This window comes from Papaver somniferum, unplaced genomic scaffold (assembly GCF_003573695.1).
Source record: "Papaver somniferum cultivar HN1 unplaced genomic scaffold, ASM357369v1 unplaced-scaffold_80, whole genome shotgun sequence".
Taxonomy (NCBI): Eukaryota; Viridiplantae; Streptophyta; class Magnoliopsida; order Ranunculales; family Papaveraceae; genus Papaver; species Papaver somniferum.
The window spans coordinates 3,707,492-3,733,366 of record NW_020650971.1 but is presented as its reverse complement, the minus strand read 5'-3'; the positions used below and the strand labels follow the sequence as shown (position 1 = coordinate 3,733,366).

Genomic DNA, 25,875 nt, shown 5'->3' with positions numbered 1-25,875 from the left:
CTAACTGGTTTAGCATTCTCCATATTGAACCTTTTCAACACTCGTTCAATATATTCAGCCCGACTAAGCATAAGTACACCCTTAGCTCTGTCTCTTATGATCCTCATACCAAGAATCTGCTTTGCTTCACCAAGATCTTTCATAGAAAACTCACTTGCTAATTGTTTCTTCAAATTCTCAACTTCTTGTAGAGATGTTCCGGCAATCAACATATCATCCACGTAAAGTAATAATATGATGTAGTCATAACCGCACCTTTTGAAGTAACAACAATGATCTGCATTACACCGTGAGTAACCACCTCTATGCATGAAGTTATCAAACTTCTTGTACCACTGTCTCGGGACTTGTTTTAAACCATAGAAACTCTTTTTTAGCTTGCACACCATCTCTTCCTTGCCCTTTACTATAAATCCTTCTGGCTGCTTCATGTAAATTTCTTCATCTGGGTCACCATGAATAAAAGTTGTCTTTACATCCAACTGTTCAAGGTAGAGATCTTCAGAAGACACTATACTTAACACTACTCGAATAGTAGTCATCTTCACAATTGGAGAAAATATCTCGTTGTAATCAACACCAAGTTTTTGCTGGAAACCATTCACAACCAACCTCGCCTTGTAGCGAATATCTCATTTGCTTCAAACTTTATCCGATAAACCCACTTGTTATGCAACGCCTTCTTACCTCTTGGTAATTTTACTAACACCCAAGTATCATTCTCCTCAAGTGAATTCATCTCATCTTCCATAAAAAGTTGCCACTTGCCTGAATCATCAGCCGCTAGTGCTTCTTTAATATCTTCCGGTTCACCTCTATCCGGAAGTAATAGATAATTCAGAGCATACCTTGGGCTTGGTTTTGGATTTCTTGATGATCTTCGTACTTCTTGTGGAACTATAGGAGTAACTTCCACTGCAGCAAAAATCTCTTCACCTTGTACTTCTCTGCCATCAGCAACACCGTGCTCTTCTTGGACCAAACTTTTTCCAGAAACATCATCAATATCGATATACAACTCCTTATCGATCCGACATCTTCAACTTGTGTCTTATTCATGTCCTTGTACAGCTTATTCTCATTAAAAGTGACGTCTCTACTTCTAATAACTTTATGACCCTCGTAGTCCCAAAGTTTATACCCAAAAGTGTCATTTTCGTAACCAAGAAATATACACTTCTTTGCTTGAGCACCTATCTTAGACCTCTCACCAGGACTAAGATGAACATAACCAACACAACCAAAAACTTTCAAATATGAAAGATTTACCTTTTTGCCGGTCCAAACCTCCTATGGTATCTTCATATCTAATGCACTACTAGGTGTCATATTGATTAGATAAGCAACCGTCTCTGTTGCATGTGACCAGAAGGTCTCGGGAAAACCAGACTGCAACCTCATGCACCTAGCACGTGCATTCAATGTCCAATTCATACATTCTTATATTCCATTCTCCTATGGCGTCCTTAGAACTGTCCTCTCTAAACGAATTCCATTTGTAGCACATAATTGTAAGAATTCTGTTTTGTCATACTCACCACGGTTGTCTAACCTGACACTTCAAATTCAGACCAGTTTTTGTTTCAACCAACGCTTTCCACTTCTTAAACACTTCATACACCTCGAACTTATTCTTCATGAAGTAAAGCCACACCTTCCTTGAGTGATCATCAATAAAGGTGACATAATATTGGAACCCTCTGTGAGATGCAACATCAATTGGTCCCCATACATATGTGTGAACCAAATCAAGTTTTTCCCTTATCAAGTCTCTTCCTCCTGTGCTGAAACTAACCCGTTTTTGTTTTCCAAGAACACAGTCTTCACAAAAACTCATATCAACAGACTTCACCTTAGGTAGATGTCCTCCCGAACATAGAATCTTCATGTTCTTCTCACTCATTTGTCCTAATCTTCTATGCCATAAGTTAGTGTCTTCACCACTACTAGTCACTGCTAAAGTAGTTCCATCTGAAGTCCGGTATAGAGTAACGACTCTAACTCCACGAGTTAATACCATAGATCCTTTCTTCACTTTCCAATTGTGTTTCGTAAGCACAACTTCAAAGTCATCATCACAAACTTGGCCCACAGACACCAAGTTCTTCTTCAAATTTGGAACGTGTCGTACATCCTTCAACTTCCATGTCGAACCGTTGACTTTCAAGATCACATCACCCAAACCAATGATGTCGCATGCTTCACCGTCACCCAAGAATACTTGGTCATAGTATCCTTCTTTATAAGAGATCATAATACTCTTATCACCCGTTGCATGGAAAGAAGCTCCCAAGTCTATAATCCAAGACTCATCTTGCTTGTCCTCAGAGAGTAGTATAAAACCTTCCGTAATCACCTTCTTGTTATCAACAAGGACCTTCACCGGTTCCACAGCTGCAACTACGTTGACCTCTTTTTGATTACCTTTGTTTACACCATTATTAGCACCTTTGTTTTCCATACAATCGCGCTTGAAGTGTCCTACTTTCTTACACGCCCAACACTCAACAACACCTCTAGGCCGGGAGAGAGATCTCCCCCTACACTTCCCTCTAGACTTCCATCTGGATTTGTTGTTGTTGTTGTTCCTATTTGAACTCCTGCCTCTATCTTCTTCTTGCATACTTAAGGCCGAGCTTGAAGTACTAGAACCGTAACCTAGTTCTATTCTTCTCTCATCTTCAGCAATTAACCTTTTTTGCACATCATCAAGCTTCAACTTCTCGCTCCCTGTGGAATCGCTAATGGTTGTCCTTGCAGTCTCCCAACACTTTGGTAATGACGACAACAACCTTAAAGCGTGAACTTCATCATCAAAAGTAATACTAACTTTTGAAAGATGAGAAATAATTGATTTAAACTTCCCAAGATGTGCTGAAATTGCGTCGCCTTCTTGCATCTTCAGATTAAATAATTGTTCACACAACATAATCTTCCCCGAGGCTGATGATTTTTGATACAACTTTTCAAGTTTATCCATAAGATCCTTCGTACTAGTTTCCTCTTGTACGTTATTGTATACCTCCTCCGTTAGGCATCTACGGATCACGGCTACACACTTGCGATCAAGAGTTGTCCATTCATCGTCTTTGCGTGCTCCCTTTTTCGCAACTCCACCAAATGGATCAGCAATGTCTTTCTCATATAGGTAGTCTTCCATCTGAGACTTCCAAAACGCAAAGTTCTTCCCATTAAAAACTTTAACCCTAGCTACCGTACTTTCGTTATTATCACCCATAACTCCTACTCCAATCGTACTACGATAAACCCTAAATCTCTAACCCGATCTCTGATACCAGTTTTCAGGATTTTCTTATGGAATCACTGACAACCGCAGAATAACGGATCTTGAGATATTATGATGACTAATAAGTAAACCAAGCACAAGCAACTATAATAATACGAGAAAGGTAAATCAACTCACAAGACACAAGATTTATAGTGGTTCGACCAATACATACAACTTGCATATATTGTCTACGTCCACTTTGAGCCGCACCAACTCAAATCCACTATGAAGAAAAACGATTACAACGTCGTGTGAATCCCAGCAAACCCTTGGTTACACCGCAACAATTACTCGAGACGATAACTTTGACTCTTGTTCCTCACCAGTATGCTCTCACAACCGTAACTTTAGCCCTAAAAGCTATACAAGAAATCTCTCACCGATCTCTTAATCGTTTTGAACACAATACAATTCTACAAGGCCTAATTACCTATTGATATAGGTTACAAACTTGGCCACCAAGAATCCTAACCGGTTTAGGAAACCCCTTCCCTAAATAACCACGGCTAACTTTAGGAAAATAATTAGTCTTCAATAACTAACATACTCAACCAAGATGTAAATCAATAGAGAAAAAACATCTTGTTTGGTGGAACTGTACAGATATTTGGTTTAAACTAGATTTAATGAAAATTCATGTGTCATATTTAAAGCTAGAAGTGATTCAGCATTATGAATATGAGGTCGTACATCACGAAGAAGTTGGAACTTCTAATGGTACTAGAGTTGTTGGTGGAGCTAGAATTCCTCTATGGAAATTCTTACAAGGTGATGATCAGAAAAATCAAAATACACGCGAAAAGATGGAAGAGTTGAAGCGTGATGGTGCTGAAAATCGATGTAAATGTGTGCAATTGGCAAAGACAAACGTATCTGCAGGACCTAAATCTCAAGAAGTTCAAAAAGGTCATGATGAGAAGAAACATAAACGCGAGTCGCTGGAAGAGTCATTGTGTGGTGAATCTGGTGATGCAAAGCGGAGTAAACGTGTTCAATTTGCAAAGACTGACGGGGCTGCACTTAAACCTCAAGGATTTCTACAAGTTGATATGACTGTTAACAAAGGTGGTTTGCGCAACAGAAAGAGGAAGCGAAAGCTGAACAGGAAACAACCAGCTCTTCCTGTAGTACACTACGACAAAATATGCGCAAATAATTTCTTAATGTCTCCATTGGATTATCTATTGGATTCTAGATTAAATTGACTACTCACTTACTACAACAAGCTAATCAAATGTGAATGCCATGGCAAAGTATATAGTATTATAGAATGGGGCATTTTATTTTATTTCCAAATTCCGGGGCATTTCCACAAACGACCATCGAAATTGGGGCATTTCAGCTCTTTGCCTTTTTTTTTTGAAGCATAATTGGCCATGCTATTGATATTGCATATCAGCATATGCATGATAACTGTTCTGCTTATCCTTAGCATGTCATGTGAGAGGATTTAATGCACACTAGCTACTTGATTAGCACCGAACCAACTCATCCTTTAATGCAAAGAACATACATTATTCCATTTACTCTTGGGAAGAAGTACTAGAGAGAAAAATGCAAACAAAAACCAAAACAAGGACTATTGCATGTGATTGGATACGCTGGATCTGTGTCAAAGTCTTTGATGACTTTTTAAAGCTTTCGAGAATACAACCACATGCACAGAGACTTCAATCCAAGGCCTATGGCGACTGGACCTCTACCCGGTGTTAGTGATCGCAGAGACTGCAAGGCTGTCCTTATGTTTCGACACACATATAAAATCCCAACGTAGTTAAGCCTTCATCCCAGCAAGTTTACAATAGCTTTGCAGATTTTTAAAACTTGAGATCTATACATACATTTTACGAAGATGAAGTTATTAGCAGGGCACAAAAGTTCTTTCAACTTGATTGCTATACTATTCAGCAGCCTTACTTTTCTCATCATTTCTTCTTATATGTTTATAGGTGTTAACGGCCTTGTTGTGATCGATGATAACACTTCAAATGACGACCGACTGGCATTAATTGCTTTTAAGAATGAAATAACTCAAGATCCATTCGGAATATTGAGTTCGTGGAATACCAAGAATAATTCTCTGCAGTTCTGCCAGTGGAGAGGAGTTACATGCAGTCGTCGTCATCCTAGTAGAGTGGCAGTGATTAATCTTAATTCCCAAAGATTGGTAGGTTCCATTTCTCCTCACATCGGAAACTTTAGCTTTCTTAAGGATCTCCTCCTCAAGAACAACAGTCTAACTGGTGAAATTCCACACGAAATTGGTCATCTTTTACGATTGAAACAATTGGATCTTTCGTATAATTCCTTGGAGGGGGAAATTCCAGACAGTATTCCTCATTGCTCAAATCTCACATACCTTGACGTTGCTTTTCAACAAGCTGGTGGGAAGAATCCCAAACACTCTAGGTCAACTAACAAGATTAGAAAAACTGAATCTGGGTTTAAATAGGTTATCGGGTATGGTCCCTCCTTCACTCTATAATATGTCATCCCTTAAATTCTTTTCACTGACGATTAATAAACTTCATGGAAGTCTTCCTTTTGATATTGGTGTCACACTTCCTAATCTCAGTTTTTTTTAAATTGCGAGCAATAATTTCACTGGAACCGTTCCAAGTTCATTTTCCAATATGTCTAGAATTAGAAAGCTACTATTGCAGGAAAATAATCTTGTTGGATCTGTCCCTTACAACCTTGGTAACTTAAAAAGTCTTGAGGTTCTCCGATTAGGAGCAAATAAACTTGGAAGTGGGGACGCTAATGATCTAAACTTCCTCAATTCTCTAGTTAATTGTACCAATCTGAGGAGTTTAACTATCGAGTTGAATAATTTTGGGGGACCATTACCTAGCTCTATAGCCAATCTCACAACAAATCTTGTTGACCTAAATATAAGAAATAATCAGATATACGGAAATATTCCAACAGGTATTCAGAATCTTGTAGTTTTAATGAAACTCTCTTTGAGTAATAACCAGTTAACTGGTAGTATTCCTTCAAGTATTGGGAACCTAAAATATTTGGGAAAATTAGATATTAAAGTTAACAAATTATCCGGTCCAATACCTTCCTCTTTGGGTAACCTAACAAAATTGTTTGCACTCGATTTAGTTGCCAATGACTTAACAGGCTCAATTCCTTCAAGTCTTGGGTACTGTCATTCTCTCCAGAGCTTGTGGCTTTCCGGCAATAGATTAAGTGGTAATATACCCACACAACTTTTTCAACTTCCTTCTTTATCAGGTGTTCTCCTCTTAGCTCATAACTTACTTACCGGTTCACTTCCGGTGGAAGTTGGAACTTGAAAAACCTTGGGGGGTTGTACCTGTCGGGAAACAAATTATCTGGTGAAATCCCAAGAACCATAGGCGAATGTTTAAGCTTAGAAACTTTAGAGTTGGACGATAACTTCTTTCAAGGAGACATTCCTCTCTCTATTACATTCTTAAGAGGTCTTGAAACTTTACTTCTTTCCCATAATAACTTGTCCGGTATAATACCCAAAGACCTTGGAAAAACTGGATTTATCATTTAACAATCTAGAGGAAGAGGTACCACAGGGAGGAGTCTTTAAAGACTTGAATTCACTTTCTATCTGTGGAAATAGTAAGCTGTGTGGTGGTGTACCTGACTTGAAGTTGCAGAACTGCCCCAAGCCACTGAACTCATATACGAAACAAAAGCAGGGGAAATCAATGACGATCAAAGTCATTATTCTCATCATCATCGTTCTGGTTTTACTTTTTACTTTAATTGTGTTATTTCTGACTCTTCATTGGAGAAAGAAGTCAAAAACCAAATTTCCTTGGCCAACTTTAGACGCGGGTGAACGGTTATTCATGGGAGTTTCTTACAATGATCTTCTTCAAGCTAAGAATGGATTTAATGATTCTACTAACTTGATTGGTAAAGGAAGTTTCGGTTCTGTGTATAAGGGAATTCTTCAACAAGATGAATCAAAACCGGTTGCAGTTAAGGTTGTACACCTTCAGCAAAGAGGTGCAACTAAGAGTTTCATGGCCGAATGTGAAGCTCTAAGGAGAGCTAGACATAGAAATTTACTCAAGATTTTAACTTGTTGTTCGAGCACGGATTTTCATGGTAATCCTTTCAAAGCTCTGGTTTTTGAGTTCATGCCTAATGGGAGTCTAGAGAACTGGTTGCACCCGCCTGAAGCTGACGCATCTAACCACGATCAACTACAAGAGAGGAATTTGGACTTAGAAGGAAGATTGAGCATTGCAGTTGATGTTGCTTCAGCATTAAATTATCTTCACCATGATTCTGAATGACCCATTGTGCATTGTGATGTGAAGCCAAGTAATGTCCTTCTTGATGATGATTTAACCGCCCATGTGGGTGATTTTGGATTGGCTAAATTCCTTTGTAATCCCCCAAGTAATTCTAGACTGTTGAATGAACAAGACGCAAGCTCAATTGCAATAAAGGGCTCCATCGGTTATGTTTGTCCAGGTAAGAAAATAAAGTTTATTAGCAATTGGTAATTTAATTAGAATCATCGTATTTTTTTTCTTCAGGTGCAGTTGTTATTTTGGTTTATGCAGAATATGGGATGGGTGGAGAAGTGTCAACACAAGGTGACGTCTATAGCTATGGGATTCTTTTGCTAGAGATGTTTACAGGAAAGAGCCAACTGATGACATGTTTAAGGATGGTCTAAACATTCATAACTTCTCTAAGATGCATGAGTTGCCAGAGCATATTGAGGAGATTATTGATTCACGCTTGTTGTTGGAATCAAGAGAAGACAATAATGATACTGAACTGACCAAGTACAATATGCTGAGGAAAGAAGGCAGAAACATAGCTAGAGATACAATGAGACAAATCTTGGCTTCGATAATTCAGATTGGAGTTAAATGTTCCTCGGATTTACCTTCAGACAGATGCATTATGAGCCAGGTTGTTGTGGATGTACAAGCCGTTAAGAACCAGCTTCTCGGTGTTATGTTGTGATCGGAAAACGGAATTACTTTCCCATTCCATCCATATATATATAGTTCTCTAATAACAATTATTGTAGTTGCAGGAAATCCTACAACCACATCCATACAAGGATCTAAACAATATTCTAAGAAAGCATGATGAAATCATTCGTTTGTTCATTAAGATCTTAAGTTGGATACAAGATAATACAAAGACTTAACTTGCTCTCCAAATAAATTTTCTCTCTCATAATTTCTTGACTAACTCACTCTAAAAGATCTCTCTTATTACATGATAGCCCTTCCCTTTATATAGGATATTACATAGTGGATGACTGCTAACAGATCCCCTATTTTCGGAATGACTATGTGTTACAATCGCTCATTTACATTCGCAAAACTTTGCACACTTTATACTTCGCACAGATCTTCACACTTTACTCGTGACTGTGCTGACATCATCAGATACGTCACCTCAATTTTGCTATGTGCGATGGTTTTCGCTTACACTATATGGTTGTTATTTCGCATACATAACGAATGTGTGATATTTCACTCCTACATTTTGCCTCTTCTCATGTCGTTCTCTTTATAGACTGAGCGATATGAGAAATCTCCATCCTATAATATCGCACATGCTCATCTTTTCATATTCTGTTTTTCCGACACACTTCCGGAATTTGAGTTTTCCTAATTTACGCGTGTCTTCTTGACCACTCGTTATCTGACACATCCTTATAACCGTTTCTTTCTATTCGTTCATTCTTCGCATTAAATGAGATAAATCTCGGAAAACGAGAGTAAATTTTCTTATATATCTTCCTTCATCTTCTTCTTTCTTCTTTTTACTTCTTCTTTCTTTTCATATTTTACTGCAATTTTCTTTTTTCGTATAATCATCTTTTTTACAGATCATTACCTCTTCCCCATCTCATTTATCATTCTTCGCGTTTTCCTCTCTTTTCCCTGTAACTTAATCTTGATTTTGCTGATTTGATCATACCCTTACTGATTTGATCTTGATCAAGATTAATTTTTTTTTTACTTATAAACCTGTCATTCCCATTCTTATAATGGCTCCAGCTGGTAAAAAGATGGAGATAAAATTCACTAAAATGAAGAAAGAACTTGGCGCAAGAGGTTATTCGCTTTCTCTTCCTTATGAATCTGATTATTCATCCAAACTCAATCTTGAGTTAATTAATTCTGAACAATGGACTAATCAAAATATTATCGTTTCGTTAGGACAACTTCTGAATAATCTTCATATCCCATTGTATAATCCAGAAATCCCATTATTCTACGAAATTCTGGCTGATGATCGATTCGCATGGGGAATATTTCAACTGAATGGTGATGTTATTAAAATAGCACTCGAATATTCTCGTCGCGCATCAGGATTGGGAACTTCTTATTCTTATGAGGTGCGAAATGAATTATTCCGTGATAAAGCCATCGACCCTGTTGAGTATACTCTTGATAATTTCTTCAAATACTACTACGTTGCAATTATGAAAAACTAATCAACCAAATGGGCCGTTCACTTAAGAAGAAAAGATGGCATTTCTGAAGACGAGAAGATTATGCGAGATGTCGATTGGAACGACAAATCCAATAGTACTGCTCGCTGGTCTAATGACACATGTTGGATTAATTGTCCTGTAATTTTAGAAGGTCCTCATGTGTCTGGCAAAACTGCTGACGGCTATGATCTTCCCCTTCTTGAGAAATTTTCTGCTTACCAACCTTGGAAATTGGCTTTGTCCAAAGATGAGAATAAGAAAGCGGTATGAGATCTTCGCATAAGTATTCTAAATTTCGCATAATTTTATTTTCTTTATTTCTTATTTTCCTACTCCTCTAATTACAGGTTGTTAAGCCAAAGAACATAGCTAAGAGGGCCAATACATCACACGATGTGTCATCTTCGCAGAATAATGAAGTAAGAAACATTCTTTCTCTAATTTCAACAATATTGTTGCCTCTGTTTCTTATCTTGATTATTCGCGCAGGTTGAAACTTCGGGTGTTAAGACTATGGGTAAAGTTAAAAACCAACCCAAGAAACCCGTGTCTAAATCTTCGTCTAAAACGTCTTCTTCGGATCTTTCCAAAAAGCGTAAAGAATTTTACCCTTCTTCAAGTCTCGAATCCGATGATGATGATATTCTTGCTTCTGAAGATCCATCAGTCTCCTTCTCCATGAATGATTTATCCACCCTTTTATCTGATACAATGTCGGCTAGTAATAATGATGAACTACAACTTACTTTTGGAATGGTCTCTAAAGTATGTGATGATCCCATTTTGGATGATCCATCTCTTCGCGGAGCTACTTCTGTGATAAATCCAAGTTTCCAATATGCAATTGGTTCTATGGTAATATTCATATCTTCGCATTTTCTTTAATATTATTTTTATTCTTTCTTTTCATTACGTAATACTTTCCTTATACTTTCGCAGGTATCTCGTTTATCCTATGTGGTTTCCTCAGATTATAAAGGAAACTTCTCAAGCTGGGGGAAGAGAATATCAAACTTAAAGCTCAAAATTCTGCGAACTCTGAATTGATTCGCCAGGTCCGAGAAAGGAATGATGAACTTATTGGTACGTGATCTTTAACTTTCTCATTCTCCTTGCTTTATGTAATAATTCACACTTCTGACTTTTCTACGTTCGCAGACATTTATAATCTTTCTGATGAGGCATCTAACTTTCCTGACGAGGAAATTCTTTTAGAACACCTTCATTCTTCTTTAAACAATTATCCTACCAAGGGATTTGAATATCTCAATCTGGAGGACTTAAGACTGAAGTATACTTCTCTTAGAATGGATCATAGACCCCTATTGACTACACTTAGTAACTTCAGATATCGTCTTTATGAAAATAAAGAGACAATTCAGGTTTTGGAAGCAAAGAAGAACAAACTCATTAGTGAAAAAGATGAGATTGCTCTCAAGGGTGCGAAAGCACTAGAAAAATTCCAAGAAACTGTCCTTAAAGTTCAAGTTGAACGTGACTTAGCTTTGAGCGAAAAGAACGCACTTGTTGAGGAAAAAAATTTAATTCGTTCTCAACTTCTCATAGAAAGTGAAGCTGAATTTAGTTGGGCTGCTAGAGTTCTGAATGATGCTAGGAAGGGTTTAGCCGTAAAGTGAGCCTTCAATCTGAACATTCTGCACTGGTTAAAGACATTATTTCCAATCATGAAGGTCATTTGTGGCTCTTTCATACTTGTCATTTCTTGAGGTTGATGTCTTTTTTTTCTTTAGCTCTAACCTGCTTATTTATATTTCGCAGAGAAAGAGAAGAATTATCTTGAGAAAATTGAATACTTAAAGAAACAATTAGCTGCTGAAGAGAAGAAACGTCTTGAGGAAGCCAAAAACTCTTCAATGGAGTTTTATGCTCTCAACTCCAAGTATCAGAAGTTAAAGAAGAATTACATCCTCACTGTTTCGAATAATGGCAAGGATGCCACTTGTACTCGTGATGTAGCTGTTAAGAAAGACTGTGGTGATAATGATATTCCTCTCTCAAAGTATACATTCGCAGACGTTCCCCCCAACGAAGTTCTTCCTGATATTTCTGATAGTGAAGAAGAATATGAAGAATACGAAGAAGAAGTAGTGATTCTGAGGCCGAGCGAATCACGCAAAAATTAATCATTCTTCGCTTGCTGTAAATTCTTTTTCTTCCTCTTGTATATCTTCATGTCTTTTGGAATTTTTTCTCTAATGAACACCTTTGAAGTATTAATTTTTGTTATATGTTCCCTTTGATTTATATTTGTATTTGCAAATAGAAAAATGTCATTCTTTCTCGCACGTGCATGACACTATCAAATGGGGCAAATAACATTCTTCTTATGCTTGCATTCCCATTCTTTCCTCTGTTCGTTGTCACATATTGATAGGATGATGAACATAATGTCGCTCTCTGCCTTAATTTTGTTCTATATCATGCGAAGTTATTTGCAGCAAAAAAAAGTTAGCATATATCTTATTTTTCTCATGAGGTCTTATTTTTTCTTCCGAATTAAAGGTCTTATTTTTCCCAAAAATTTCTTTTTTCTTGTGCGACGAAATCACAGGAAGTCTTTACACTGTAGTGTATCGACCCATTGATCTCTCCTTATCTTTTTCTTGTATTGTTACATCTTCAGGTTTCTTATGTGCGTAAATATGACAAGCCTTAATACTCCCATGAGTAAAAATCCTCATGACATTTACGTATTTTGACACAATTCAACTCCCTAATGGAGGGTGACGTCCTTATATTCCCCCTGGTTGCCTCTTCAAGGAAGCTTACCTCTACCTGGTTAAGGTTGGCTTCTCCCATCCGTAATACAACAACCAGTTGATTTCGCAGCCTCTTACCCCTCCACCAATAACGTTTATGGTTACGAGACTGCATCCTAAGTGGGTTTCTTCGGACTGAGTGCATCATAGTCAGGACTTGTCAAGAATGGAAAGGTACGCTTCAGACGCCCCGTGCACTCTTGATTCAACCGTGTACCTCGACGCCCTGATCGAGTTTCTGCACTCCTTAGGAAAGATATTATTACCCCAATCTTTCGATTTAGGTGTCTCTCCTAGATGGCTTTTTCGTTTTTCTCACCCAAATCTCCATGACTCAAGTTCCAGGGTCAATGTAGATTTCCCTTGAGTCATGCTTACCAGGTTTTCCCTGATTATGACGTGCGATAGGTCTTACTTTTTTCCTATTGCATTTATGTGAACTAGGTTGCACGCCACATTCGGATGCTAACCTCCCTAGTTAGAGTTTTTATTTCTGTTTCCTTCTATTAAGGTCTTATTTCAAGGTCTTACATTTTCATTTTCTTGATATGGTATCATCATATGAAAAAAGAATTTTTCCATTCCATTCATACTCTTGAGTTATATAACTCTAGTACATAGAATTCTTATTAATTTCTTACTTACGAAGAAAAACATTTACGCTTTTCATACTACCCACTTGCTTCTTTCATCCTTTGCATCTCTTTAAGTTCGTAGATGCTCCTCAGAACATTATTTCGCATGATTTATTCGATCTCCTCTGTGCGAGAATCATCGCAAAATTCACTTTTTTCCTGAGAACCCAACTTCTGCCTCTGTATTCGTTCTCTTTCTTTAGAAGTAATTTTTCTGGCTCGTTTGGTATTATTATTCGCAGAAGATTCTGCTTCAGTAACCTGCTTCTCTGTTTTTCCAATTTTAGACACTACATCCACCATTAGTCTCTCACCTCTTTGACTATCTTTAATATGCTTCTTCTAATTTCTTCGTTTGCATTCTCGCTCTTCGCACTTGTCAATATCATTTTCCTGACAGTTTCTACCTTCATTTGTATCTCCTCTTATTAGGTCAAGACCTTAAGGTAAAGGAAACTTTATGCATTGATAGAATGTCGAAGCCACACCCAAGATACTCTGCAGCCATGTCCTCCCAATCAGAGCATTATAAGGTGACTCAATATCAACAACACAGAATACGATTTCTGTTGGAAGACTTTGTAGAGGAATTCGCATTGTCACTTCTCCTTTTGGCTTATTCACAGTGTCATTGAAGCCATAAATTTTATAAGTCGAAGGAATTAATTCGTCATCTCTTCCATCCATAGTCTTGTATGTATGCTAAAATAGGATATCAACAGAACTCCCAGGATCTAGGAGTATTCTATTTATAGCCCAAGTATTCGCTTCATCTTCTTCGTCATCCTCTACTTTTGCTTTCGGATTAATCCGTAACCTCACTACTAGTGGACATTCATGTGGTTCTCCTCCTCTTGGTTTCTTCCGCACTGAACGAAATGGTCTGTTTTTTCCAATCCTTTAATGGTGATACCTTCGCAAGGTTGAATATTTCTCTTCCATCATTATCTCTCGCATGCACACGACTTAAGATATTGTCATGAAAATCTACTATATTTTTGAATGAATGTATAATCGAATTACATTATAGGTTTTTCGCCTTTGCACTTACTTCGATTACATGTGTATTCTTTCCTTTCTCCGCAACATATGTATTTCCTCCTGGTGGTGGTGGTGGTAAATTCTGTGGCTGTTGTACTAAGAAGTGGTCCAATTTTCTTTGCTCAATCATTCGCAATATGATTTTTTTCACATTTCTATAATTACTTGTTGTGTGACCATGAAAGCGATGATATACACAGAATTATTTGATCCTTCTCCCCGGTGGTGGCTCATCTCCTACATTATGTGGTTCAGGAATTTCTTCTATTAATATAACAACTTCCCAGATTTTGTCTACTGTAGTATTCACCTTTGGCAAGTTTATCTGTTCCCAGACCACCTTTCCAGTTCCTTGTCTTCTATTATAATATGGTTGTTGGCCTCCATAGCCTTCTGCAGGGTTATCCATTCTTTGAATCTTATTATTTCCTCCGCGATTTTGGAATTTTTTTTCTTTGTATTCTCTTCGAATTCTTCTTGATCTGCGCTACCCATGGCTACCAACTTTTGTTCCACCTATGTAATGTTCTTTCCTTGACTTCCCTGAGATGTACTCGCAACAGCATTTGTCATTCTCGGGAGTAAACTTGCATTCCCATTATTCGCATTAGATATCGCAACTGGGTAAGACTCCATATCTCTCTGCTTCTCCTCAAGCGCTATATAATCCTCTTGAAATTCGTGCAACTCTGACATTGTTATGGTGTCTTCTATCCAGAAGATTTGTTTATATAATAAATGCGTAGGAAAAAAACATTTATAAAGGCTAGTATAAGATTTCGTTCATCTACTCGTATTTCCATTTCAATACACATGGTTCTCCAACGCGTGGTTAGATGACGCAAACTCTCATTGATCCTTCTGCGAAGTCCAAAGGTCGTCAATCCCTGGTATTGACATATTATTACTGATATATTGTCCCAAAAAGACGTTTTGTAAATGACGAAATGATCTAATGGTTCCTACTGGAAACCCTTCAAACCATTGCAAAGCCTCCCCTGTCAAGCTCGCAGGAAAATATTTACACAACACTGCATCATTCACTTCCCATTGCAACAGATATCGACTGTAAGCTTTTATGTGTTGCACTGACATGTGCTTCCATCAAATATACTAGTGAATACATGTAAATTGCATTTAGGTGGTATTATTGCGCTTTGATTTTGTCTTGCAAAGGGTGTTTTTCTAGCTTCCTCTACTACTTCCTGTAACTGTCTCCTTCCACCATATCTTCGCGCAGTCATCATTTCTCTTAGTTCTTCCATTTCCTTAATAATTTCTTCACTCATAGTTTGATCTAAGTCTTTTCGCATAGGCCTTTTTAATCTTGCTTGCCTCAGTTTATTCTCATGATTATCTGTCACATGGCCTCTTGTATCTCTCTTTCTTCAGCTTCTTCTCTTCTTCTCCTACGCCTTTCTTTTTCATCTCTCATACGTTCACGAATAGCATTATTTCTTTCATCTTCTTCTTCGCGTGCATATTGATCTCTCAATATTTATTTACCATGCAATAGAATTCTCCCTTCATCATTATCTGACTCATAGTGTGTGTGATGTCCTTCGCCTGTATTTTGACGTTTGTTGTTCCTTTGACCTTCTTGTCGGTGATGATGTTCACGCGGTTTCTCGTATCGGTCATATTTTATGCGTCTCTCATCGCGTTGATCTTGTAAATTATCATCTACTTGTAAGTTCTCATCAATATTACATAAAGGTTTCTCTCGCCTAGCATCTCTTTGATTAGATTGACTTTGTCTTGATGAACTTCTGCTTGTCCTAAATTTTGATCGTGTAGCGCTTCTTGACCTATGTTCTTACAATCTGAGATCATCATTCTGACGTATCAATTTCGCACGCTCTTCCTCCTCTCTTCGCCGTTTTGCAATCAATCTTTGTCTAAGTTCTATAATTGTCATATTTTCTTCGTTTCCTTCAATCCTTCCTGCATCTCCAGTTCTTTGTTCCTCTTCTTCTGTATAATTCGTTCGTGCAGTATGAATACTCACTCGATCGTAATCAATATCATTGTTCTTCTCTTGTGCACACCGAGGTCCAATTGGAGTTGCATTTCTTTTATTTTCTCTTTCTCCTTCCTTTGGTTGTTCATGAACTGCACCTCTTTTTCTTTCATCAATTCTTTTACTCCTCCTAGCTGTCGCCGCTTGTTCAGCAGTAGATCCGATTCGTACCATCACCACCTTTTTGTATTAACAAATGAAAGACTACTTTAAAGATAATTGAAAGGTTCTAATGATAAAAATCTCAATTGTTTAAAGAAAAATGTTAGATCTAAAATTCTGGAAACTTGATTTCTAAACGAAATCACCAACATGGTATATCACTCAGGAAATCCTAAAACCACATCCATACAAGAATCTAAACAATATTCTAAGAAATCATGATGAAAATCATTCGTTTGTTCATTAAGATCTTAAGTTGGATACACGATAATACAAAGACTTAACTTGCTCTCTAAATAAACTTTCTCTCTCCTACTTTCTTGACTAACTCACTCTAAAAGATCTCTCTCAGTACATGATAGCCCTTCCTTTTATATAGGATATTACATAGTGGATGAAAGCTAACAGATCCCCTATTTTCGGAATCACTGTGAGTTACAATCGCTCATTTACATTCGCCCAACTTCGCACAGATCTTCACACTTTACTCGTGACTGTGCTGACATCAACAGAATGAAAGACATCATAATATATGGTGGTTAGAACAACCACACTGCACACACATCTGTCACGGTAGATAATTACTTCACTGTGTATTTTTACAACCATATTAAGAAATTACTAGCTTAGACAACAAGAGTAGATAATTACTTCAATGTGTATCTGCGTATCTGTCACAGTTGAAGGGTTTAAATAGCCTGAATTTTAACATGAGCACTACTAGTGCCCTTATCATCACCATCTCCTTCTACCACCATCCCTGATCCAAACCTGCATGCATCACCACGAACGTTATTGTTGAGATGCCGAACCTAATTACTCCAAAGATGGTCTTGGGAAAACCCATGGCCTAGGCCTATACACATAGAGAGATATGGGGCTTACGTTGTATAAGGAACAACATCAACCATAATGCTTCGAGTGTCGGAGCTCTCATCAAATTCTGGGTAAATCTTGCACCTGTAATTACCCGAACCACTGTCATCATCAGCAGCATCCCAAATAAATAGAATATATTATCTTAAAACATAGATAGCAAAGAGTGCAATTTTAATTGAAACAAGAAATATCACAGTAATAATTATAGTTGGTACAAGAAATTGATGGATCCACCCGTCTATGATGTCCACAAAGACATGGATAAAAATAAACGCAATATATCCTCGAGGTCAATTATAAGTCGGTAGGAAAATGAAAGTAAAACTAAAAGCGACACCAAACTTAGGATATATCCCTCTGAAATAGGGTTGCACAACGGGATAGAGTGGATAGAATATGGCCTATTTCACCACCCTATCCGTTTAATGACGGTTAAGAATTTTTTTACCCGCCACTCTACCCGTCATTAAACGGGTAAGATTCTATCCTACCCATTTAATGGCGGGTCGGGTAGGATAGGGTAACGGGTATAATCGTTTTTTGTTTTTTTTGGTTCTGCCTTGACTGTATACAAAAACGTTTTAGAAAAAAAAGATCTTGCAACAACACAATCTAGCTAAATATGTACACATAATGTTGTCCCAACTGCGCAGATTCTACTAGGGTAGCTAAATACTTCTTACATCTGGTCAAATGATATTTCAAATTTCATGTTCCATACTCCTTACCACCAGCCTTATACTTACCACCTTCACAATGGTTACACTTTCCCCATCTAATATCATCATCATCAACACTCTTCGTGAAAGGCTCCCACACCCAAGATGTACACTTCCGCTTCCTACTTTCTCTGACCTCAGGTTGAGAAGATGGTAGAGGTGGAGATGGTGGAGATGCAAAAGTACTGACCCTTCGTTGCACAGATTGAGATGCAGCTTAAGAGAGAATAGGAGGTCTCGTTGACATCTCTTCTGTAATCTCAACCATGTTTACCTTGAAGAAGAAGCGAGATTTAAAAGATGAGAAAGCCTGGAAATAGAGAAACAGACGTAAGTAAAAGATGCAGCAGCATTTTAAAACTCTAGAGAAACCCAGCAGACAAACAACTCTAGAGAAACCCAGCAGACAAACACATATAACTAACAGGATAGCAGAAGTGGGTTATACATTAGCTTTCGGAGCAAGAGTAGACACTAAACTAGTAGTAGCATACTAGCATTTCCAACTTTACTCTAGCAGTTAATTCTGCAACAGAACAAAGTAGTAAGAGAACACACTAACAAATCTAGGTTTGTACTAATCAACGAAAGTAGTAACAGAGAATTTTAGTGTGTACTAATCCGATCAATAGTTGTAGTAATGATAGCAGCAACTTAAAAGTGGACATATAATAAACCCTAATAGTTTCAGGACCTTATTCTCTTGCAACCCAAAGGTACAATGAGCAAAAGACAATGAAAACGGTCCAACTACTACTTAACGTGTTACCTCAAAAAGCAGAGAAGCTCTAATACATGACATTTATTGTAAGCACAGTGAATTCCATTATAACCTAGAAACTCTACGAGGTTAAACATATTAAAACTAGTATGATAAGAATCACCAATTGAGTGAAAGAAGACAAACCCTCTCCAAGTACTACTAGACCAGTTGCCACAACAAGCACATAAACTTGAAAGGGTTTTATGCTTCTAAAAAAGACGAAATCACCACATTTTATACACAAGACCGAACTGACATAATATGTGGAATAAAAATAAACACTACAAGATCCTAGTTACTGAATCATAGCATACAATGAATATATTAACAGAAAGAAGAAAAATGATTTACATTCCAAAAGAAAACGAAGCAACCATCATGTGAAAACTAATATCATAAGAACCTTCTGACATATTACCTTCACAGCATACGATGAATCTGCAACTTACAAGAACAAGCATCACTTATTCACTAAATTCTTAATGAGAGATGGTCCAACCTCACAGATGTGAGCCTGTAAGCAAAGCAAACAGCAACAAAAACTCAATGTTTGGATCTACAAATTAAGCAATCTGAATATAGAAGAACAGAAAAAATATGGAAAGATGATAACTGACCTCCTTGATTTTTTCAAACTAATTCAAATCTGAGCAACCTATCAGATATCTATCATTTCTAGATATTTATTGATTTTTTCAAACTAATTATTCATCCTTAGTTATTATGCATTGTGTAATACACACTTAACACAAACCTTAATGACCAGATACAGATCAAAGGATTTTGTTTTCAAACTTAACACAAACCTTAATGACCTTTAACAGTTTTACTCATCAACCACTATTCCAAAGGATCAATAAGTAATTACTAGAAAGAGTAAGATACAATATCATCGATAGACATCCTATATCATCATTAGTAGTCTAATTAGTTAAAAAGTAACCCCTCAATCCTAGAATAGTAAGCTTACTCATAGTTGGGGATTACATGATAGCCGTATTTGGTAACATCAGAAGATCACTAAGTAAATTAAAATCAACTTTTAGTAAACCCCAAAATCAATTTAGAAAAACTTAGAAATTACTTCAAATAACTTCACAATTAACTTCGAATCAGAAAGAAACCAACCTTTGATGAATTTGGAATTGTACTTCAACTCGAGATCGTATCCTGCAACATGCATGAAATAGTAAAAACCCTAAGATTTTTTCAATCAATTTAACGCAAAAGAATAAAATGAAACAGAATCAACTTTGCAGTTGGATCTTACCTTAAACCAACCGATTAAAGGATTTTAAACGAGACCCTGAAAGATGAACATGAGATCGAGTAAGGTACAGGAGAAATGGTTGAAGGAGAAAAGTTTTCTCAAAAAACTGGGAAGAAAGGAGCTGGGATCTTCTGTTTCCATTTGAGAAAAGAGATAGGGAGAGGAAAAAGAAGTTTCTATTTTACCCCTGATGTGTTTTAAAATAACGAAAAAAAATCGGCAGGAGGAAAAGGTTATAGAAGGATTAACTTGTCTTTTCAATATTATACGGGTAGGCGGGTAGAATCGGATAATTTCGAGCTTTACCCGTTATCATATCCGTTTAACGGAGGATAAAAAATTTCTAACCGTCACCCTACCCGCCAAATAATGGGTAGAATAGGATACGGTTAAAAATCTAACGGGTAGGGTAGGATCGGCGGGTATGGGTAGGATATGTGCACCCCTAGTCTGAACTATTGTAAAGTAAGAGAAAAACATTGAAATTACCCTTCACGGCTAGTACCGCATGAACAGTCTGATCCACAACCACAGCCAGACATGATTTCTGAAAGAAGAAGAGGAAGAAACCTCAATTGTAAAGAGAAAACTTAAGTTTGTTTTTGATACATTTGGTAAGCTTAGGAAGGACTATTCATAGGCAAGTAGGGAATGCTCGGTGACACTCGGTACTACTATGAAAGACCATGTACGAGTCATTATGGGATTCTAAAAGTATATGGATGACAACTGAAAAAACACAACGTAAACTAATTGTTCTTTTTGATAGACAACGTAGAATATGATATAAATTAAATTTACTTTAATTCTTGTAGTATCAGTTTTGTCTCCCACTTGTAAAATGAGTCAAACAAAAATAGTTGTGCTCAACAGTTCTTTCTACACCGGGCTGAAGACCACTTGTTGAGTTCACATGTAGTTTGGCAGAGCAGAACTCACCCACCAACCTTACCCGACCCCTCCAATATTGTTGGATCGGACTCCAACATATCCATAGCAAGATTATGGGTACTTGAACACAGGTAGGCTCCTAAAATCTATTGGATTCTAGCTACAGCGGGATGCGGATCTGATTCAAATCCCTGGACGAAGCCATAACTTATTTTCCTTGTTTCGATGGGTTTTATTTGCCAACTTTTTTTCCTTACAATTTTCCTTGTTTCGCTGGATATCTTTCTAAAAATTTGTCCGTGATTCAAATTCCTTATTGGCTACTCCATTCTCCATATATAAGAAAACATTCCATAACCCTTATAATTAGGTCAAAGTTCTGCATGCAAAGAACGGCAATGGAAAACTGCAAGGGAAAAGCAGTTGTTCATGACTCTTCAATACAAGCAGCAGAAGACATTCACAGAAGCAAATTCTTTCTGCATATTGATTGCATCAAAACCAGAAACCTCGAAGGTGAATCACAACATGGCTGTGCATTACTTACGAATACGGTAATCCCTTGGTACTATGTTTCTGTTACTTTGGAAGAAAATTTAGTCGATGGTCGACATTGGTGCAAGGATACTCAGCCCAGATGTAAATCAATAGAGAAAAAACACCTTGTTTGGAACTGTACAGATATTTGGTTTAAACTAGATTTAATGAAAATTCATGTGTCAGATTTAAAGCTAGAAGTGATTCAGCATTATGATATTGAGGGTGTGCGTCGCGAAGAAGTTGGGACTTTTAATGGTACTAGAGTTGTTGGTAGAGCCAGAATTCCATTATGGAAATTCATACAAGGTGATAATCAGAAATATCAAAATACACGCGAAAAGCTGGAAGAGTTGAAGCGTGATGGTGCTGAAAATCGAAGTAAGTGTGTGCAATTGGCAAAGACAAACGGATCTGCAGGACCTAAATCTCAAGAAGTTCAACAAGGTGATGATGAGAAGAAACATAAACGCGAGTCGCTGGAAGAGTTACTTTGTGGTGATGCAAAGCGGAGTAAACATGTTCAATTGACAAAGATGGACGGGGCTTCACCTAAACCTCAAGGATTTCTACAAGTTGATATGACTATTAAGAAAGGTGATGTGCGCAACAGAAAGAGGAAGCGAAAGAGGAATGGGAAACAAGCAGCTCTTCCTATAGTTACATTACGACAAAAGATGATGCGCAAATAATTCTTAATGTCTCCATGCGATTATCATTCACAGCCAAACTATTCTAGTATATGATTCAATAATATATCTTCAATTTTATTTCGATTTTTTTTTTCTTGTTGGAAACTCGGAATTATTTTGGTTCTTGCATCCCTGTGTGGTCTAGGTTAACATGTTTTGACCTACAAGGTCATATAAGTACATATATATATATATATGGTCGGCTCGGCTGTTTCAGGAGGCCTTGATTTAGGATAGAAAATCGATTCATAAAAACTAGTGTCTCGCCCGTGCTTTGCACGGGCTTAAGTTTATCGTGGAAAGGTTTGCCGTTTTTATTCTATCATCATTGAATGTGCAACATGTTTAAAAAAGAACATGGTAAATTTAGCATGAAGAGCATGGTAATAAGTTTAAGAGATGAAACTGAAAAAGATAAGTTGAAAATTGATATTAATCTATGCCACCTGAATTATTCAAAATATAGCCATCCAGATCGCTAAGATTTGACAAAATGAAATACAAATCACCATTAATGTAACCACTTTAGTTTCAGCCCTTTAATCCAAGGGATAGTTTGTACCACATTTTTCAACAGAATAAGTTTAAAATAGTTAACATCCTATAGGAAATCACCACTTCTTGAGGACTGTGGTGTCCAATCTCCGCCTCTTGATCCTTATTCATCGTCATCACGCTTATCACCTTCGCTTTCACCATCACTATTTTCAATCGAAACGCAAAAAAAATGTTACAACTGCAAGAAGCAATCTGTAATCTGAAAATGAAAGAACTCGGTAGCATTTTCAAGGGTTGGCACTTTGTTCACCAAGTTTACCATTTGGTTCACAGAATTTAGTCCTCGCCCGCAAAGTGACACCACAATGAGATAAATTAAAAATCAAGAACTGCCTTCTCAAAAAATCCAAAAATCAGAACATATGAAGTATGCAGACAGATGCTTCAATGTTATCTTTTTAAGCGAAAATACAATGAAAATAGAAAGCAGACCATGTATCTACTCAGATTAGAGGAGAACCCTGCATGCTGCAAGTAGAGGTAATGTTATCCACAATTCAAGTTTCCTGTATATTTCCATTTTCATGATAAAACATGTTAAATGGTTAAAGGCCTCGCAATAGTATCGAATCTAAGTTGTTAATTAATAACAATGAAGTCGAATTAAGTTCATATAGTCAAAACAGGTGAGTCATGTTTACAATCTAAGGACCACATTTCAATATGTGCAAATATCTACTTACGTAATTGGAACGTGCTCTACACTCCCATCTCGTGCTACTTCAGAATTCTAAGATGGCAAGAATATCTACGCCGAATATGCGGTCGTCGACTCATATATCCTTGAGCTCCAGCAACTCTTTAAATGGGCCTTTTATCAAATTGTGCATCCTGCTTGTTAGCACGAAAATATTGAAAATTAAATACTTGACATTGCATTTTTAATCACACCTATCGTATTTGATCATGGTATCATAGAAGGCCATGCTCAGTCTAGTCACACTCACACGTGTGACACCATCAAATATACTTTAGATGGTGATTCATAATTGTGAAAGGCGCATTTAATCATCATTGCAGAAACTATGTTTTACAAAATCAAATCAAAATTCAATACCATCAAAGTAAAACAAACCTTGCTTCGTATGATTTCCCTAACACAACGAACAAATGCTTACTTGCAGAAATGTTCTTCTTGTACCCCACAAATTCTCAATTCCCCAGCCATAAATCCAAACCATGCGATACACATATATCATTAAGAAAAAGAGAAAAACATTACCACGAACGTTAAGATGGACAACACCATTTACCCCGTGCAAAAGTTTTTTAAGAGCCACATTCACATGATCTAAACCCTACCAACTAAAGAAACATATCATTACATCCAAGACAATTGATGAGAGCATATCAAGTAATATATAAAGGCAGTACCATCAATACACCATTCAATTGAGGAAGACTACCATCACCTTCCTGCAGTCCTAAATGTATACATCAATTTTGGCGAGGAATTCTCTGAAAAATATCAAAATGAGAGTACATCTCGCTCGTATACGACATCAATAGTATCTTTCTCCACGATATTAGGCATGAACATACATAGTTCTGCAAAGAGAGACAAAAATGAACAAATGAGAGTACTAAGATCTAACGAATATGAAAATGAGATTTAGGTCAAAGGAATTTGTACATCAGCAGTTCAGTATTCTAATATACCAATCAACCCCTTCCCCACATCCTCGATAGTATCTTTCTCCATGATATTAGGCATGAAGATAGACATTTATTTCTGGAAAGAGAGAAAAGAAGATGAAGTATTTAATCCTATGACTTATCTGAAGGAATCCAGGTTTCCGAACAGGCTCATCTGACTTGCATAGACATTATGCTCGTAACTTTTAGGATTAGGGTTTCTATATTTGCTGCAGAAAAAGGTTATTCAACCTTCAGAAAAATCTAAGTCTTTAAAGCTGAGAGCACCAATGATAAGTTAGGATATTAAACAATCCTAAGAATCAAATAAAGAAACTTGTGTCAGTGAGTTACTATTAACACGAAAAAGAATATCTACCCGTGTTGAATTATGGGATGTGTTTCAGAAAAAACCTAGAAGAAAGAATTAATGGCTTACCACTTTTTCATCCTCACGGACCTCACGTCCAATGATCTGCGAATCAAGAATCTTTTTTCATAGAATGTTCCTGAAAAGAAAACAAAAAAAAAAAGATGTTATGGTAAATATAAAAACAGGTTAATAATCTTTGGATGTTGTTGCAAAAGCCAAAGAAGAAGAATATGGAGAAGAAAAGAGGCAGCAGACGCTTCTTTGTGCTATCTATTAAAACGAAGGGGATTAGGGTTTCACTTTGTATGGAGAATATAATTAGGCCGAAGAGAATCGCGAAAACAATAGAAGAGAATAAAATTAATATCTAGAAACCGGAGAAAAACTTATCAAATTTAGGTATCGTTCACCTGCCCTATTTCTTGTGCGGCAAAAATCACCAAAAAATCACAAAAATCCAAAATTCTTATTGATCTATATTCTTTCAAGTGGGGTCAAAAACTTTAGAATTCGAGCTTGTTCAGCTTTCAGTCACAGCCCTCTAATTTGGACTCAAATTATATATATAATACAATATGCAAAAGATGTTAACAACATATATAGACAAATATCTATAAATTAAGGAGAACTCTTCTCTTCAACATATATGTAGTTAGCATGAAGCTTCGAGAAAACCGAGCAAAAAAAAGAAGCTTAGAGAAGCAGAAGACACTGTCAAGGACGATTAGTAAATCTGAAACGACAAGGTAAGAAGATAAAGAATTGGTTATATTCCAAAAGCTTGTCTTACAGGAATAGTTTGTACGTCTCTAAATTGGCAGATGCCTCTTACAAATAAGGTGAGCATATAATACTCAATTGATAAGTTTCCTAACATACAAGATATCCTTAACTACCGTATATAAAATAATATATATGCAAATCCCTTTAATACTCCCCCTCAAGTTGGAGCATGGAGATCATGAATGCCCAACTTGCGAAGAAGAAGCTCAAACTGAGGACGTCCAAGCGCTTTGGTGAAAATATCTGCAAGTTGAGCCGTTGTGCGAATATGAGAAGTGATAATAGCACCTGATTGAATGTGATCACGGACATAGTGACAATCAATCTCAATGTGTTTGGTGCGCTCATGAAAAACAGGATTAGCAGCAATATGAAG

At 37.0% G+C, this 25,875-nt stretch overlaps 1 pseudogene; it reads left to right on the top strand.

Moving 5' to 3' along the window:
- The first annotated feature begins 4,986 nt into the window (after positions 1-4,986).
- LOC113344978 lies at positions 4,987-8,431 on the top strand (annotated as a pseudogene).
- The last annotated feature ends 17,444 nt before the right edge of the window (positions 8,432-25,875 follow it).